The sequence below is a fragment of the Convolutriloba macropyga genome, chromosome 8, assembly GCF_964194025.1.
Source record: "Convolutriloba macropyga chromosome 8, txConMacr16.3, whole genome shotgun sequence".
NCBI classification, from domain to species: domain Eukaryota; kingdom Metazoa; phylum Xenacoelomorpha; order Acoela; family Convolutidae; genus Convolutriloba; species Convolutriloba macropyga.
In genome coordinates this window covers 61301960-61317368 of record NC_134475.1, presented here as the reverse complement: position 1 = coordinate 61317368, position 15409 = coordinate 61301960, and the positions used below count along the sequence as shown (strand labels likewise).

General features: G+C 37.8%; 2 protein-coding genes across 2 annotated transcripts in view; one reads left to right on the top strand and one right to left on the bottom strand.

Moving 5' to 3' along the window:
• LOC142344898 (inositol monophosphatase 1-like) overlaps positions 1 to 15409 on the bottom strand; it is a 599876-nt gene that overhangs the window by 175091 nt on the left and 409376 nt on the right. The gene's annotated exons all lie outside the window — the stretch shown is intronic.
• The window catches only part of LOC142344243 (neuronal calcium sensor 1-like), a 67543-nt gene continuing 61986 nt past the window's right edge, over positions 9853 to 15409 (top strand). The window contains exon 1 of the mRNA XM_075395801.1: positions 9853 to 10025. The gene's annotated coding sequence lies outside the window, so the exon portion shown is untranslated. The remainder of the gene's footprint in view (positions 10026 to 15409) is intronic.

Here is a 15409-nt window from a genome sequence, read left to right as displayed (position 1 = left end):
CCACTATAGAAAATTGGCTGCCTCGCTAACAGAGACAAAGACGTTTGGTTTATTTCAACTCTTGCATATTTTTAAGAAAACTTTTCTATCACTAATCTGTAAAACTGTACTCTAAACTTCAATTTCAAAAAAAAATTCAACATTTTGGTACCATGTATTTCACTAAATTCGTTAGAAGTAAATCTTAGTTCCCCTTGGGCCTCATCACTCATCAGGGCACTAAGTCCTTCGAGCGACTGTTCTATTATATAATTGGTTGCAAGGAAGTTAACTGCTTGATATCAAACAAAGTGTGAGGCGATTTTCAATTCGGATCTCTATCGGGGTCTAAAACAGTTTGAATTTTCTGATTTCGTCCATTTTCATCTACTCAATTGATAAAGACTTGTTTTATGTTTGACTCCAAAAGAAAACGCTGCCAACAATTATTTTCATAATTGATATGCCCATTTTACGTTAGCGTTCTTCTGCTTTTTTGGTTTTCATTTTTTGTAATTATTGTTTAAGCGAAAAAAAAAACATTTTTTGTCTCTTCTTAGCGCCATTTTTTACACGGGAATTTTTAAGAAATAAAGATGTTATTTTAGTTAAGCAATTGCCCTGTTGTGGATTATTACAGCAAACTTTGCAACAAACTAGACACATCAATATCAACAAAAAATAAATTGCAGAATTTTTGGTATTGAAACTGTTCAAAATATGCTTCATTCTGCACATTTGTAACGCTTTCTAGCTCTGATCAGTGTAAAAGTTTTTTTAATGCAACATCTAACTCCACTAATGACTATTTATCAGAATTAATTCCGAAGATGAATCTTTTAATATTTTATTAAGGACCGCTCTTAATTGTTGTTAGTAACGAGATTCATTGAAAAGAGAGTTTTGTAAAAAAAAAGAGCTTTTGCAGCGTGAAAAAATGCTTCCAAACAAAAAATATGATTAACAAATCATGACGACTTTGCCTTATTTATTAATAACCTTCTATTAGACTTCTAATTTAATACTTTCAATTACATAACTTCGGGGGGTGGGGTAACATTATTGTTTTCATGGCGTTGTGGATTCTTTAATAAAATTATCTATAAACTTGTCATTTTTAGGCGACCTACTCACAGGAAACAGCTCAATTTTTTCCTCGTTAAACTTACAATTTGTCCGTTTTTTAGGTCCCTTTTTTGGTGTCCTCGTTGAGTTTTCCGAATTTTTTCTTTAATTTGATTTAAAATATTGATCTAGCTTTTACTTGTAAAACACTTGTTGCAGCTGCTCAAGAATCTCAGCGGAATCGATATATCACAAGCTGGTGCTCGTGTTTTACGCCGGCCTGGTTCTTCACAGGGTTCGATTTACTAACAACTTTGTCGAAACAATTAGTCGTTCGGACGTATTAAAGGACTGTAACTCTTCCATTTTTTATTGTAAAAATTTAAAGTTTTGATCAATTTTAAGTTTTAACAAAATCTACGGTTTTTCAGTTTCAAAGGTTATTGCTTGCTATCTGATGACTTTTTAGCTTGTTTTAAGCTGCGTCAACATCGCCAGCCCTGTTAATGATCTTGAAAACACCCTCGTAGAATACTGGCGCTAACATTCCAACTGGCCGGTTCAGCTCTCCATGTGTCAATTTGACTCTCGATGATTGCACAACACCGTCGTTGCCAATGAAGATGTCAATGATTTGCCCCAGTTTGTGCCCGCAACTCTTCACAGAGTCATCTACTAGCCACACTAACTCGCCTTTTTTCAAGTTTCGCACATGTTCTTTTGACCACTTCGATCTCTCGTTCCATTGTGGGAGATACTCGCGAGTCAATCTTTCCAGATCATGTCGGCATATGCTTGAGCCGTTTCGAAATATTTTCTCAGGTCATGTTAGCGTTCACTGGATGACAAGAATGGTGCACTTGTGTCCTAGCAAGATTTGGTTTGTTGTACGTGCTGTCAGGTCTTCAGGATCGTCGCTTACTGCTGTCAGGGCTTTTGCGTTGAGTATTTGCTCTACGAGACACATTGTGGTGCTGAGTACCTCGTCGCTGAGACTTCGGTTGTCCAAAATTAAAATCAATACTTTCTTGCAAATTTGAACTAGTCTCTCCCCCAGATTCTACCAAAATATGGAGCTCCAGGAGGATTGATTTTCCGAACAATCTTTCTCTATATTAATTCACTATGTATCTTAGCTTTGTCCCAATCGTTCATGAATACTTTCAACTCATTGGCTGCTCCACCGAAATTCATTCCGTTGTCATTGATGATGGTGTTCGGGTAGCCACGTCTTGCAATGAATCTTGTCACTGCAGCTAGACATGACTCGGTTTCCAATGAGTGTGCTACTTCGATGTGTACTGCTCGGGATGTTAGACAAGTGAAGAGGCAGCACAGTCTCTTCAATGTACGTAGCAATAATTTAACTCCAAAGGGTCCGTTGTAATTGACCCCGGTATGGGTGAATGGGATGGATTGTTTTCGGGGTAGGTCTGCCATCGACGGATGAATTGGGTTGACGTTTCTGTGTCTGCATTTGATAACTCTGGACTTGATTTTCCTTAATGCAATTCTTAATCCGATGATCCAGTACTCTTGATGGAGCATGTTTCTTAAGTAATCTGTGCCCGCGTGGAGATTCTCACGATGCGCTCTCCAACAGAAGTTGCACAACTGGATGTTTTGCTGTCAATCGTATTAGATGTTTGGCATTGTAATCGAGATTTGAATGTTTCAGTCGACCTCTCACTCGAATTATTCCTTCTTCCTCTTTAGAGGGTCAGAATTTGGCAACATTGAAAGTTTTTGAGATCTTTTTGCTGTTTGCTATCAAATTTGAAACATTTGGGAAGCTTTTGGTTAGACCAAATTGAAGCAATATTTGTTCTGCTTGATGGATTTTGTCTGAAGCTACTGTATTGTCTCCAGTCGAATAATTGGTCTGGGTTTGTTGCCGTGGCTGCAGAACTGGTAGCTTGCTCAGTTCAACTCGTCACTTGGCACCACGGCTTTGGCAATTTTTCTTCATCTGACTGGAGCCAAGCCGGCCCGTTTAACCACCCGGATTACTTGAGGCTTTTGATGAACATCCCTCTTGTGCCAATATCTGCCGGTTTTTTTATGCCTGTGTTATGTCTCCATTGATCTAAGGAAGTGTTTTCCAGTATTTCTGCTGCTCTGTTGGCAACGAACACTCGTTGTTTCTTGTGAGCTGACTGCAACGACTGTAAGATCGTAGATGGATATGTCCAATGATAGATTTTGTCAATTCTGAGATCATTTTCTCTCCATATATGCCTTCTGAGGCGAACTCCGTATACTGCGGCTGGAAGTTCTGACTTCGGAATCGTCATGTGTCTGATAGGTGCTACACGGCGTTTTTTATATCTCATAGGTGAGTTTCAACGTTACTTCTTCTTGTAGATATGCCACGATGCACATTGCTTCTTCTGACGCGTCTGCAAAAATGTGTAGTCTCAATTTTGTACAGCTGTTTTCGAAATAAAGTCGGTTTATCGACATCGATCTTATTGCTCTCAACTCAGAGCACCAATCACTGAATAGCTTTGAGTGTTCTGCTGACAACTCTTAGTCCCATGCTTGTCCAGTTGCTGCCCAAATGCTTTTGATTATAAACTGCATCGTTATCGTGCAGGGTAAAAATATCCCAAGTGGGTCGAACACTGCTGAGAGAAAGGATAGTACAGTTCTCCGAGTTAAGTTTTCTGAAACTTTTTGCTAAGATGGACGACAGACTATGAGACTGTCCGTTTCTACATTCCAGTTTAGTTCAAGGTTTGATGTTGATTGTGACTCGGCCTCGAAACCTTCCACAACTTTCGTTGATCTGTCTGGCTCTGGGATGTGTGACTTGACTTCTTGGTCACTTGCTATCCATTTCGTCGAATTGAACCCACCTTTGCTGAGAAGGTTTAGGACCTTTTAAAAGATTTCAATCGCTTCTTCAGGTGTTCTGACTGACTTGAGGAAGTCGTTCATGTAGAAGTTTCGCTGAACTTTTCTGGCGTCACATTGGTCGTTTTTCGCGTTATCTTTTGCTGCCACTTGACGCAAAGCGTCGGCGAGCTCTTCGCCCCAGAAGTCGGCGAGCTCTTCGCCTCAAAAACGTGGCGTGTTTACTCGTAGACTTCTATCTTCTCCTCTTGACATTCTCATCAGAGAAATTGTAGATGTTGGCGAGCTCTTAGTCCCAAAAACGTGTCGTGTATACTCGTAGACTTCTATCTTCTCCTCTTGAAATTCTCATCAGAGAATTTGTAAGGATCGGCTGGCATCGCCTGGGACAGCAACTTGAAGAAAAATAGCTTCTATGTCAACTGAAAGTGCTATTTGGTTTTTTCGGAAGCGAAAAATAATTCAGATCAGACTCTGCAACAAGTCCGGTCCAGATAGAAGTTTTTCGTTGAGGGCCACACTTTGGAAGTTTGCTGCTGCGTTGCACAATCTTCTGACCTTCTCAGGTTTATGAGGGTTGATGACAGGATGATGTGGCAAGTACCATTGAAGCTTGTCTATGGTTTCGTTCAGTTCAACTTGATCAACTTTCCTGACAAATCCTGCTTTGACGTCAGTGTCAATGGTCTCCTGATAACGCTTTCTTTACGTATCAGCCTTTTTTGGGCGTCATTCTAAGGACTTTAGTTGGCCATAGCAGAGTTAAAGTTATTTGTTAACTGAATTTCATTTTCGTGCCACAGTTGTCCAATTTCGTATGTTGTCATTTTCGCGCCACAGTTGTCATTTTCGCGCCACCGTGGTCCGCCGGTGAATCGAGTTGATTGCTCAAAAGTTTTGATTGCTCTCTGTTCGTCTTTCGAATGACCGTTGACATTACAGTTTGAGGCGTAGGACTCAATGTCCCACCATTTACTCAATCGACTTGCTGATTTGTCCTCTGATACTGAGGTGGCTGTTGTAGCAAGAAATGCTACTTGCATCGCTGGTAGGGGATCACTTAAGGTCCGTTCTATTTTCGAGTTCACTGCCCGTGGTGCAGTTTTATCGTTTGACTCCATGAATTCTATTGGATGATGGATGTTTTAGCAGTTTTGTCCAAGAATTACTTCAACACCGTTTTGATTGTAGCTCTGATTTGGCAAGTTCCTCAAATCTGGGTTGCAAGCTTTCAAACGTTGCAGATCTACAATCTGGTCACCCAACTTCAAATTCTCATGAACATAAAATTGCAATATTGGCAATGGTCGAGACTTCTCGTGTGCTGAAACCGCTATCGACCTTATTTTGGTCTTGACATCTTGTGATCCGTGGATTCCAGCTACTGACAAAGAGGTTCTTGGTCTTGCAGCAGCAGTGTAGATACGATTAACTTATCCACAAAAGAAACTGAGGATTCTGTATCACACATTGCCAGAACACTCAGGCTGTGGTTTCGATTAACGAGCTTTTTGCGCACTACAATGAGACATCCTTGTGTGATGATTGTTGCTACTGCTGTCGTAGCATCTTGGGCGCCTGTTGTAGCCTCCATCTTTGAGAAGTCACTGTGCAAAAGTTTGTTGTGTCGTCTTCCACTATTGGGCAAACTGAAGGTTTTACTTTTGCAATCGTTCGACCTGTGGCAAGGTCCAAGCAATTGAAACAGTCTGAACGTCTGCAAATGTTCTCGTTGCTCGTTCAATTTCATTGATTTAATTTTCTCGAAACTCCAAATTGCATGCTGTCCATCTTTGAATGGACTTTCTGAATTCCTTGATTTAGTAGATCATCAGCATTGGATGCAAAAGTACTAGATTTTGGTTTTTCGCAGCTTTGAAACTTAGGGTTTTTTTGAGCCAGCAACTCTTCATGTATGAAAGCTGTTTATTCTAACCAGTCTTTAAAAACAATTAGGTTTGCTGCTTGTAGTCGATGACACTATAGGTGACGTAGCCAGTGGTCTTTCAGTTGAGGGGAAAGTTTTCTGGTTGCTGAACACAGAACTCCCCAGATTCCAGATCATGCTGAAATCCAAGTTGCGTTAATACGTTAACTGTGTTTTTACAAAACGAATAATGCCACTGGAATTGTCATGTCTAACTGGACAATGCTGTTATATATTTTTTAGTTGAGGTTCGACTATGACTCTGAGTCTACCAAACTTCCTGCAGAGGATGTCCCAGGCTTGATATTATGCCTGTGAGCTGAAAACCAATCCGGAAATGGCTGCTTTTGCCTGACCTGTGAGGCTAATTTTGAGAAACTGCATCTTCTCAGTATCGTTTAGCCGTTTTTGAGGCACAAGGACATCGAAAAGCTCGTGCCACTCCAAGTGGTCTCCTGAGAAATCCTTCAGCTTGAATTTCGGTAACCCTCGCGGATCACCAATCGGTTGGTAAATTACCTGTGGGGAGGTTGGGATCACTGCTGTTTGGTTTTGGTTTTCCATCGATCTGTTGCAAGAGTTGTGCTTGGGACTCTTACTTCTCTACTTGTTTGGGAACACTGACGGTCTGTGTTGCTGGAAATTCGTCTGGGGCAAAAACGTCTGTGGTTCTGTTACCTTAATTGATTTAGGGATTTCAGGTTTCTTGGGAATACTGGAAATATGCAGTTTCGTTGAGAAGGTTCCTGAACCCGGCTCGAACAATGGGGTAGTTTTCTGGTAGGTGCTGTAACTTTCGTCAATTATGTCCTGTGTGACATTCTTAGGAGGGTTGATCACAACATTTGGAGATAGTGGTCGACTAGGGCCGGACTATTGGGCCACTGAATTCGCCCAGCCTGCAGTTCTTCCCAGCTTGCCTCTTGATCCAACATTTTCTAAGTTGTCTACCTGTGACCCGGGTGCTCTTGAACTTCTTTTTGTCAGTTCAATTTCCATCCGTCTTTGCTCTTCGTCGGCTTGAGCTTTCTTTCGTTCGTTTTCAAGCTCTCGCTCATGCTGTCGCAAATGTAATTCGCCCTCTTGTTGTTGCCGACGTCGTTGTCTTTCCTCACGCTCCTGCTCTACCTCCAACTGCCGCTCTCGCAGTCGTTGCTCTGCCTCTTTCTTAGCTCTTAGGTTCTCGAGCTCCATTTCGTCGATCTGTCACATTTTTGATGATTGCGAGTTGGCAATAGTGGGTTACTTTCTGTTTCCTTGTGTAGCAGATTGCCTGGAAGAGACGTCGACGTTCTCTTCAGCGTTTTCTATTGCTCCCTTTCCTTTATCAATTACAGTCTCGTTTGGGTGCTATCAACCGCCGATCTGGATGACATAAACGATGCTTGATTTCCATAAACTTTGCTGTGCCTGTACAGCTTGATCAGATCTCTATAGTGACTCCTAATATCGCTGAAATCCACAAGCTATCACAATGTCTGTTTTCCGGACTCGCTTGAATTGTCTGCTTGAATTGTTTTCCGGACTCGCTCTGTTTTAAACTTCTTCTCCAAGTTTGTTAGTTTGCTCAAAATTAGGCAAGCAGCTTCAACTGATTTGTATCCTCGAAATATGTCTTTCCAATAACCAACAAATTCTATGCGGAAATTTTCTCTGTCTCGGAGAAATGGTACTTGGTCCACTAGCCGTCTCAAGATTTTGCTCTTTTCTTCTAACATACGCTTGGTGTCATTGTCGAAAGCATCTAATTACTTTCGTTTCAATAGTAACCTCTGCTGCTTTCCGTTGTCTTCTAAGTTGTCGTACGTCTAGAAGAAGCCTCGATATGCATTTTCAGCAGTCATTGTTTTGTTTTTTGTCTGGTAGCCTTCTAGCTCGGTGAGGTGCGTGGAGAACAATTTAAGGAGTTCAGGTTGCTCTTTCTCTAACGACTTGAGTTGACCCCTCGTCTTCCAATCGACTGTTTTCCAATGTCTACTTGGACTTTTGCTAGTCAGAGTAAAGATTTCGTTCTAGAACACCAACTTGAATCAAAGATTCGTTGCTGTTCGTGTTGTTGTCCGGGTTGTCGGACCAAAAGTTGCGGCTGCTCAAGAACCTCAGTGCAACCGATACATTACAGCCTGGTTCTCGAGTTTTACACCGGCCTGGTTCTTCACAAGGTTCCTCGATTTACTAACAATTTTGTCGAAAGAGTTAGTCGCTCAGACATATTCAACAACCGTATTTTCTATATTTTTTGATTCAGTTTCAAAAAAACCCTTAGTGATAATCGATGTTGAATCTCGTGCTGAAGTTTGTAAGTCCTCAGCTAGTATTAGTAATGTTGCTAACTTCTCGTCAAGTACGCTCAACTAACTTTAAACTCGCAAGATCTTAGGATCTAGCAAAACCTAGCAAAAAGACTAAAGTTGTTAAAGAATCAAGTTTTAGTCTAAACTGAGAGTCAACTGCTCTGTTCAACAGTTTCTAATGGTTCTAGAAACATTTCGGTTTCACTATTCAAACAATTGGGTTAAAATAATCAAATGTTCATCCTTGTAACATCATTGCTACTTGCTTCTGATTGGTTAATCCAGAAAATGATATAAATCGTTGTTTACAATCAGGTTTCCCTTCCAAAAATCGGGGGGGGGGCTGGTTGTACACACCCAACTTATAAAAATTTTCAGTTTTGACCACTTTTGAGTTTTGACAAATTCTAAGTTTTTTCAGTTTTCAAGGTTTTTTTGCGGTCTGATGGCTTTTGTAGCTGATTTGAAGTGGCGACAACTACACTCGTAGCTGCCTTTTTCTATTCAGTTTGTTTTTTCTTTATTTAATTCAGTCAAATTTTAGGATAGAGCTTTTGTTTTGAAGTAGTAATTTTTTACTTGTTTTCGCTTTGAGCAATTTTTTAAGCAATCGCATATTAGACAGCTTTTCATCAAAACCAAGAAGAGGGTAATTGGTGCCCTTCTTGATTTGTTCCTTCAAAAATAAGTTTTCTCTTAGGCATATAATCTGATTTTACTTAGTTTTGGCACACTTTCTGACACAATAAAAGCAACGTGAGATATTTTGTTCAGTTACGATAAGTAAATGTAATGATTTGGGCTATTTTGTAGCTGAAAATTAGCTAAAGTCTGGTCTTGGGTGAATTTGGTCTGGAAGGCTGTTCAAATACGAGTAAAAACAATTAAGAATTTAAAAACGAGCTCAAGTATATGATTATCAAGGAGCCAGAGACTGATCATGGCTGAATTCGGTCTGGATGGGTCTAATCATGGCGGATTTTCGCTGGATGGGTTGCACCATTAACGTACACCTCAACGTGGGAGCCTCTGAGAAATGATAAAACGTGATTGCTGTTCTTTTTATTTGATTTCCAAAAGTAGTTCATTTTTAGTTTATGATTCTGGTATGATTACCCGGATATCACACTTTTTGTGGAAGCTTGAACAATTATCAGAAAATGCAATATCATGTTGGGGATAATTAGAACTGAAATCTATATCTATCTTACTTACTTCAGGCGAAATGACGTCACAATTATGGCTGATTAATTATCCTTTAAAAATGTGTATGACCATTTTATAATTACCGGGAAATCATATGCAATCTTTGTGTGATTACCGGTGATTTTTGTATGACCGGCAACCCGGTAAAAAAAGTATGGTAAAAATTAGAAGCAACAATTTTTCAGTAGTTGTGATCACTTTTTTCACTGATTAAAACAATTTTGTTTTATTGAGATAAAAGAAGTATGATTGCGAAGACGTCTTTCATTTAGTTTCTAAAAGCAAACAGCATTTTTAGATGTTTTTCTTTCTGTCTGAAGGGTAGTAGTCAAAAGTCATTCCCTCATGTTTAATGTTGGGACATAATAAAAGAACAAAGAAGATTTAAGGGGAAAAAGCGCCCCCTTTCACCGTTTTAATCTTGCGCGCCGCGGGCTCTTCCAATAAACTCTCTTCTTTTTGTTTCTTCCTATTCGTGACACATTGCTTATCTCCTGAAAGAATTACCTGTTCCATCGCTGGGGAATAAATCAGTAATCAGTTCTTCTTTTGACAAATAATGCCCCGGATGGGAAGAGTGCACGTCGAATATTAATTGCGATACGAGAGGGAGAGATTGCTGGCTGATTACGAAAGCAGGTCGGCCAATTATGTGAGACAAAGGAAGCGATTTGTATAGCCTTTAACTGAGCAAACAGGTAAAGTCAGTACCTTATTAAGGGGGTCTCTACAATTACCCCCCCCCCCCCCCCCAGTTTAATTGTGGTTTGGCCAAGTTACCTTATTTACACCAAAAATGTCCAAGTTTAGTTGAGGGCTACAATTTCAAGGGGAAGAGTTGGGATGCATTAAGACCACTAATATTGGATGCAATATAGGAAAGACCACTTATTGGTATTTTTAACGATTCTAGACCAATAACCTCAAACTCGTCCAACAAGTGCTTTTAATGGGCTGAAGACAGTTTTTTTATATAGAAACTTCAATTTAGGCTGATTTACGATTTAAAAAACCAGAGAGAGCATTAGACAAAAATTTGTTTTCTACCGTAGAATAGATTTTCATTGTACGTGCTAGAGTTCTGCGTGCTAGACAAATTATCTAGGTATTTGATTAATGTTATCAGACTTCATAATAGCTGAGCTAAAATGATCTCGACAGTTGTTGAGGCAAGAACACTTAGACAAGAGCTTACGTGGCAGCTAAACTTTGCCGCAAGAAAATCTGGTCGCACTTTTTTATTAGAAAACTTCGATTTGTTGAGTGCGGAAACATCTAAGTGTTCAATTTTCCCCATTTAACCCCTCTATAACTTAATTTCAAGTTTTTGACACCCCACAACATTTGACACCGTCGTTGCTTAAAACCTGCAATTTTACACCCCGATTTGAATACTTTTATTAAGTGAGAGTAATTGAAATTAGTGAACCAATAGTATCCGGAAATTGGGGTGAAAAGATTGAGGTACGGACACTAGAATAGTTGCCTAAAACTTTTGCAGATTTCATTTTCTCTGATTTTAAATTTGAACTCATTGCTCCACATTCAACTATTTAACGTTGATCCGTTTTAGCTGTTATCAGTAATGAAAAAAATCAAAAACATATGGAATTGCAGTAATAGGTAACTGCATAGAACTCTTTGAAACAATCAAGCTAACAAAAAAATACCACAGAGGTTTGTAATCTAAATCTGACGAGTTTTATGTGAACCAATACGTGGCAGGATGGATATGCTTTAAGAATCAAAGCTACAGGAGCCGCTCTGCAACTTTTACCTGCTATGGTCACTTCCTCAGCGCGAACCGTCAAAGCAAAAAATGTGCCTGGAAATTAATTGCAGAACCGCTTTGACTGACACCTGATATTCCCGATACCTTTTACAGTCAACAATTGTAAAATTGAGGAATATCGCATTTTAATTTAGGTTTTTTCTTGATAACCGATCGAGGCAGCTCATTTTTAGACTGAAATAACAAGGACATTATCATGATAACTTTCAAAATTCGATATATAACCACACTCAGCATGTTTACCGTTTCAGAATTGCTTCGGTGGCCTTATGTAGTTTTAACAACCAAAACAATAAATGTACAGCCGATTGCTGGATGCAACAGCTAACTTTGCTCATACCGTTATGAGATGAAATTCTGCTTGATTTTGAGTCTGCGCTTTTAATTTATTTCAACAACACCACCCTGATTTTCTTCTATATTAGTATGTGATTGTTACCTAACGCCAAGAGCTAATATCCTAAAAATGGAAGAATAAGGTTTGAAATAAAGCAAAACCAAAAATTTTGAATCTAAACTCATTTTCAGATTGATTCCTATTTAAATTTTGGAAAAAGTTGCGTGTAAAAGATTTTTATGCTTTTCTTTGATGAGATGACTTCTGATGCTAACCAACAACAGACAATCCGCTCTTCTATAGAAAAACTAACGTGCTCCATTTTTCCTGGCCAAATTTTATCAAATGTCTTTTCAACAAACATTCCGCATTTTCCTCCAGATCTCTATATCTTGAAGGTAAAAACTTTAACTTCCTTAGAATCGTTGTATATTTGATTTTTAGTTGAAATCTCAAAATAACTGTCGCTCTCCTTCAAGTTTTAAATTGATTTACAGTCTCGTTGCGTTGCCTCTGAGTTACGTTCTGTTGTAACATCGGAAATTTTTTGTGACGTCATTTTCCCGAGTTTTTTCCCTAGGTTGTTTCACTGGATCAATGGCTGTGAAGAACGTTTGCAGCAATTACATATCACAATCACACTGAATGGTTGATATGTTGCAGGTTACTTATCATGTTAAACGCTCAAGGTGATTTCGCTGAAACTGGTCTTTTTGTTCCGACCCAACTTAGTGGGGGGAGGAACTCTATGCTCAACCGTTTTTTTGTTCAGTCACTTTTGGCCAACCGATATATTCATGGTAGAGCGCCGTGAGCGGTATTATCAGAAAACCCTTTAGCTTAGAAAACAGAATAGAGAAATCTTTTTCAAATTGCGGTTTTTCAACCGGGTTACCGAGTTGTAAATTTTTATAAACATTTGACAGATTGCCGTTGTTTTTGTTCATTCGATGTATTTTTTGCTTAGTATTTTGTCAATTTTGCAGGAAAGCACAAAAATAGCTGACGATAAAGCTTTGGTTTCAATTTTAAAGACAGAGGATTGATGGTTAACTGTTTGGTGCAAACTTTTGGCTAATATTTTGACTAAGTTTTTCTGAATTCAACCTTTTTATAGTCAAAAATGCTTCAGTTATGCTTCTTTGGCACACTTTGTTTGCATTTGCCGGTCGTACTTACATAAATCCTGTGGGCAAAATCTTCTCAAAACTTCAAAAAGATCTAGTTTTAATTGCAATTACAATGAGTTCTCTGGAATTGAAAGTTTGCTGGTTGTTTACTAATTTAATTCGATATATGTCCAAATTGATAATTTAATTTTCAATATTTCAAGTTTTTGTTTTCCTGTTTTTTATTCCTATAACTTAATATTATTAGCGAGAAGTCAAAATGGCGTCCAAGAGAAGTGCACGCTTATTATTGTCATGACTTTTGAAAATATTTGTTTTTATAAAAACCGTAATTGTTGGAGCTTTGCCACTATTTTATCATAATTTTGCCAACTACTGCTTAGCCTCAGCAAAAAAATTCACGCTTTTTGTTAGTGAATAACAATTTGGTACTCATTTACTCATTGAGTTTTTATGTATTGGTTGCTTGGTTTTGATTTTTTGAATTTTCTTGATTTTCTATATAAAACTTACATCTCGATATTTTATTATTTTATTATATTTTGTTTTTTTTTACAATTGATAACAACTCAGAGACCCAATGATTGACCTGCTGAGGATTTTATCAAATTAAATTGCAATATTTTATGTGTAACCAAACTGTGCGTGTTTAAACTGTGCGTGTTTTGGGAAATGGCCTGCTAGACTTTTTTAGTTTTATTAAACGAAAAAAAAACGGACAGCCAGTTGCTGGACGCACTAGCTAACTTTGCTTCAGGTTTTTATTCGAACAAAAATCTGCTTCACTATAAGCGTGCGCTTATATTTTTTTCGACAACTCTACCCTGATTTTTTTTCTACCTTAGAAGGTGACTGTTGCCTAACACTAAGAACTAAAATCTGGAAATGGAAGAATGAGATTTGAAATTGCCCAAAACTAAAAATTGTGAGTCAAAATTCATTGTCAGATCGATACCTGTTTAAGTTTACCAACATGTTGAACGTAAAAAAGTATGTTCTGCCTTTTCTCGACGAAATTACTTCTGCCGCTAACCAACAGCAGTGAAATTGCTCTTCTATAGAAAAAATCACGTGCTCTTTTTTTCTCACCGAACTTTATCAAATGTATTTCTAACAAAGGTTCTGCGTTTTCCTCTGAATTCGTTTCTGTGAAGAACGTTTCCAGCAATAACATATCAAAATCACACTGAATGGTTGATATGTTGCAGATTACTAAACATGTTACACACTGAGGGTTGTCTTTGAAATTTTTGTTTTTGTTCCAAGCCTCATTTGCGGGGAAAGTAATTCATGCTAAACTGTTTTTTGATCAGTCAGTACTGGCCGATCGATATATCGTAAAGAGATGTCAGTTGGAAAGCCCTCCAACGTAGAATGTATAGTTAAAAAATTTATACCGCGAAGTTTTGTTTTTCCATCAAATTGTTGAGATTTTTCCACCGTGTACAGACAGATATAGGAGACACGGTCAAAATTTACACAGATGAGGGCTATTTTTAACTCTGCTTCCTATGAAAGTGTTCTGGAATAAACAATTTGGCTTGCTTTCTCTAATTTGCATCAATTTTTATGAATCAAAAACGCATGATTTTTTTCGCGATAGTGAGAATTTTTTCGCCAAAATTTTATTGCTTAACTATTTGGATTCGGAGCAAAAAAACGGATTGTCTTTTGACAATGCCAGTTTTATATTTCTTGAAATTTCCTTTGTACCACCTACAAATAAGTCTGTTTTCTTTAGTAAGCTTAAATTAATGAGAGATTCCGGTTATTTAAAATGAGGCCAAAAGAAATAACTTAATATAGAGCTGAATAAAGCTCATGGCTTTGTGGCTCCTGAAAAAGTTTTAGTGAATTTTTAATAAATTTTTGAGTTTTGCCATAACCTGTTTTTATTTTTGTTGTCTTTTGGTTTAAACTAGATATTCAAAAGTCGTATTTGCTATCTAAGTAGCTATTAAAGGACCTATCTAATGCTTTCTTTGAAACCTAATGGTTATTCGCTATTAGAACTCGATAATTATTCAAAATTCAACGCTTTTATTAAGATCTTGATTTTTTGTCTCCTAAACAATTTCGTTAATTTTATGAACAGTTAATGTTTTATTGAACAAGCAGCAATTTCGAGTTTAGTTTTGGTCTAACTGTGGTCTTTCGAAATTCAAAAAATATTTGTATTGTAAAGGGGCACTGTTTTTTGCCTTTTCTTAATGTTAAAAACAGACGAGAATCATTTCGAACCCCAGCTCAATTTTTGATGAATCAAAGATACAAACAAATGAATGTTAATGAATTTGCTGTCAATTTGGTTTTGATTATAATCAGCGTTCTTAATTGTTTTTTTTATTATTTTCAAGCACCAGACATCGTTTTCTCGCAATAATTGACTTTTTGATTTTTGCTTGTACTTGTTCGTTTTACAATCGTAAGTCACTCTGGGTAATCAGTAGTTTCCTTTTGAGGTACCAATGAGCTCATTTAATGGCTTCAGTTGATAGCCAACGAAATTCATGTCTATAAAATTAATTGTTTTTGAAAAGCAAAAAAATATTTATAACTTTGCCTTTTTTGTTTTTGTCTATATACGCTTTAATCTCACTAAAGGCGGCTCCGATATTTTTTCTGGTGAAATGCAATTCCATTTCCTTAATCTGTTCCATCTGATGCTGTTTCGATTTTGCTATTAAGCTTTTAAAAAAATAGTGTTTTCGTTGTATTTAAGAGTTTTTTTGTTGTCTTTCTTGTCTTCGAGTCTCCTTAATAGCAGATTTCATCGACCCTCTTTTGACGTATTATTTAGTTTTCTTAGTGGTTTGCCGTTAA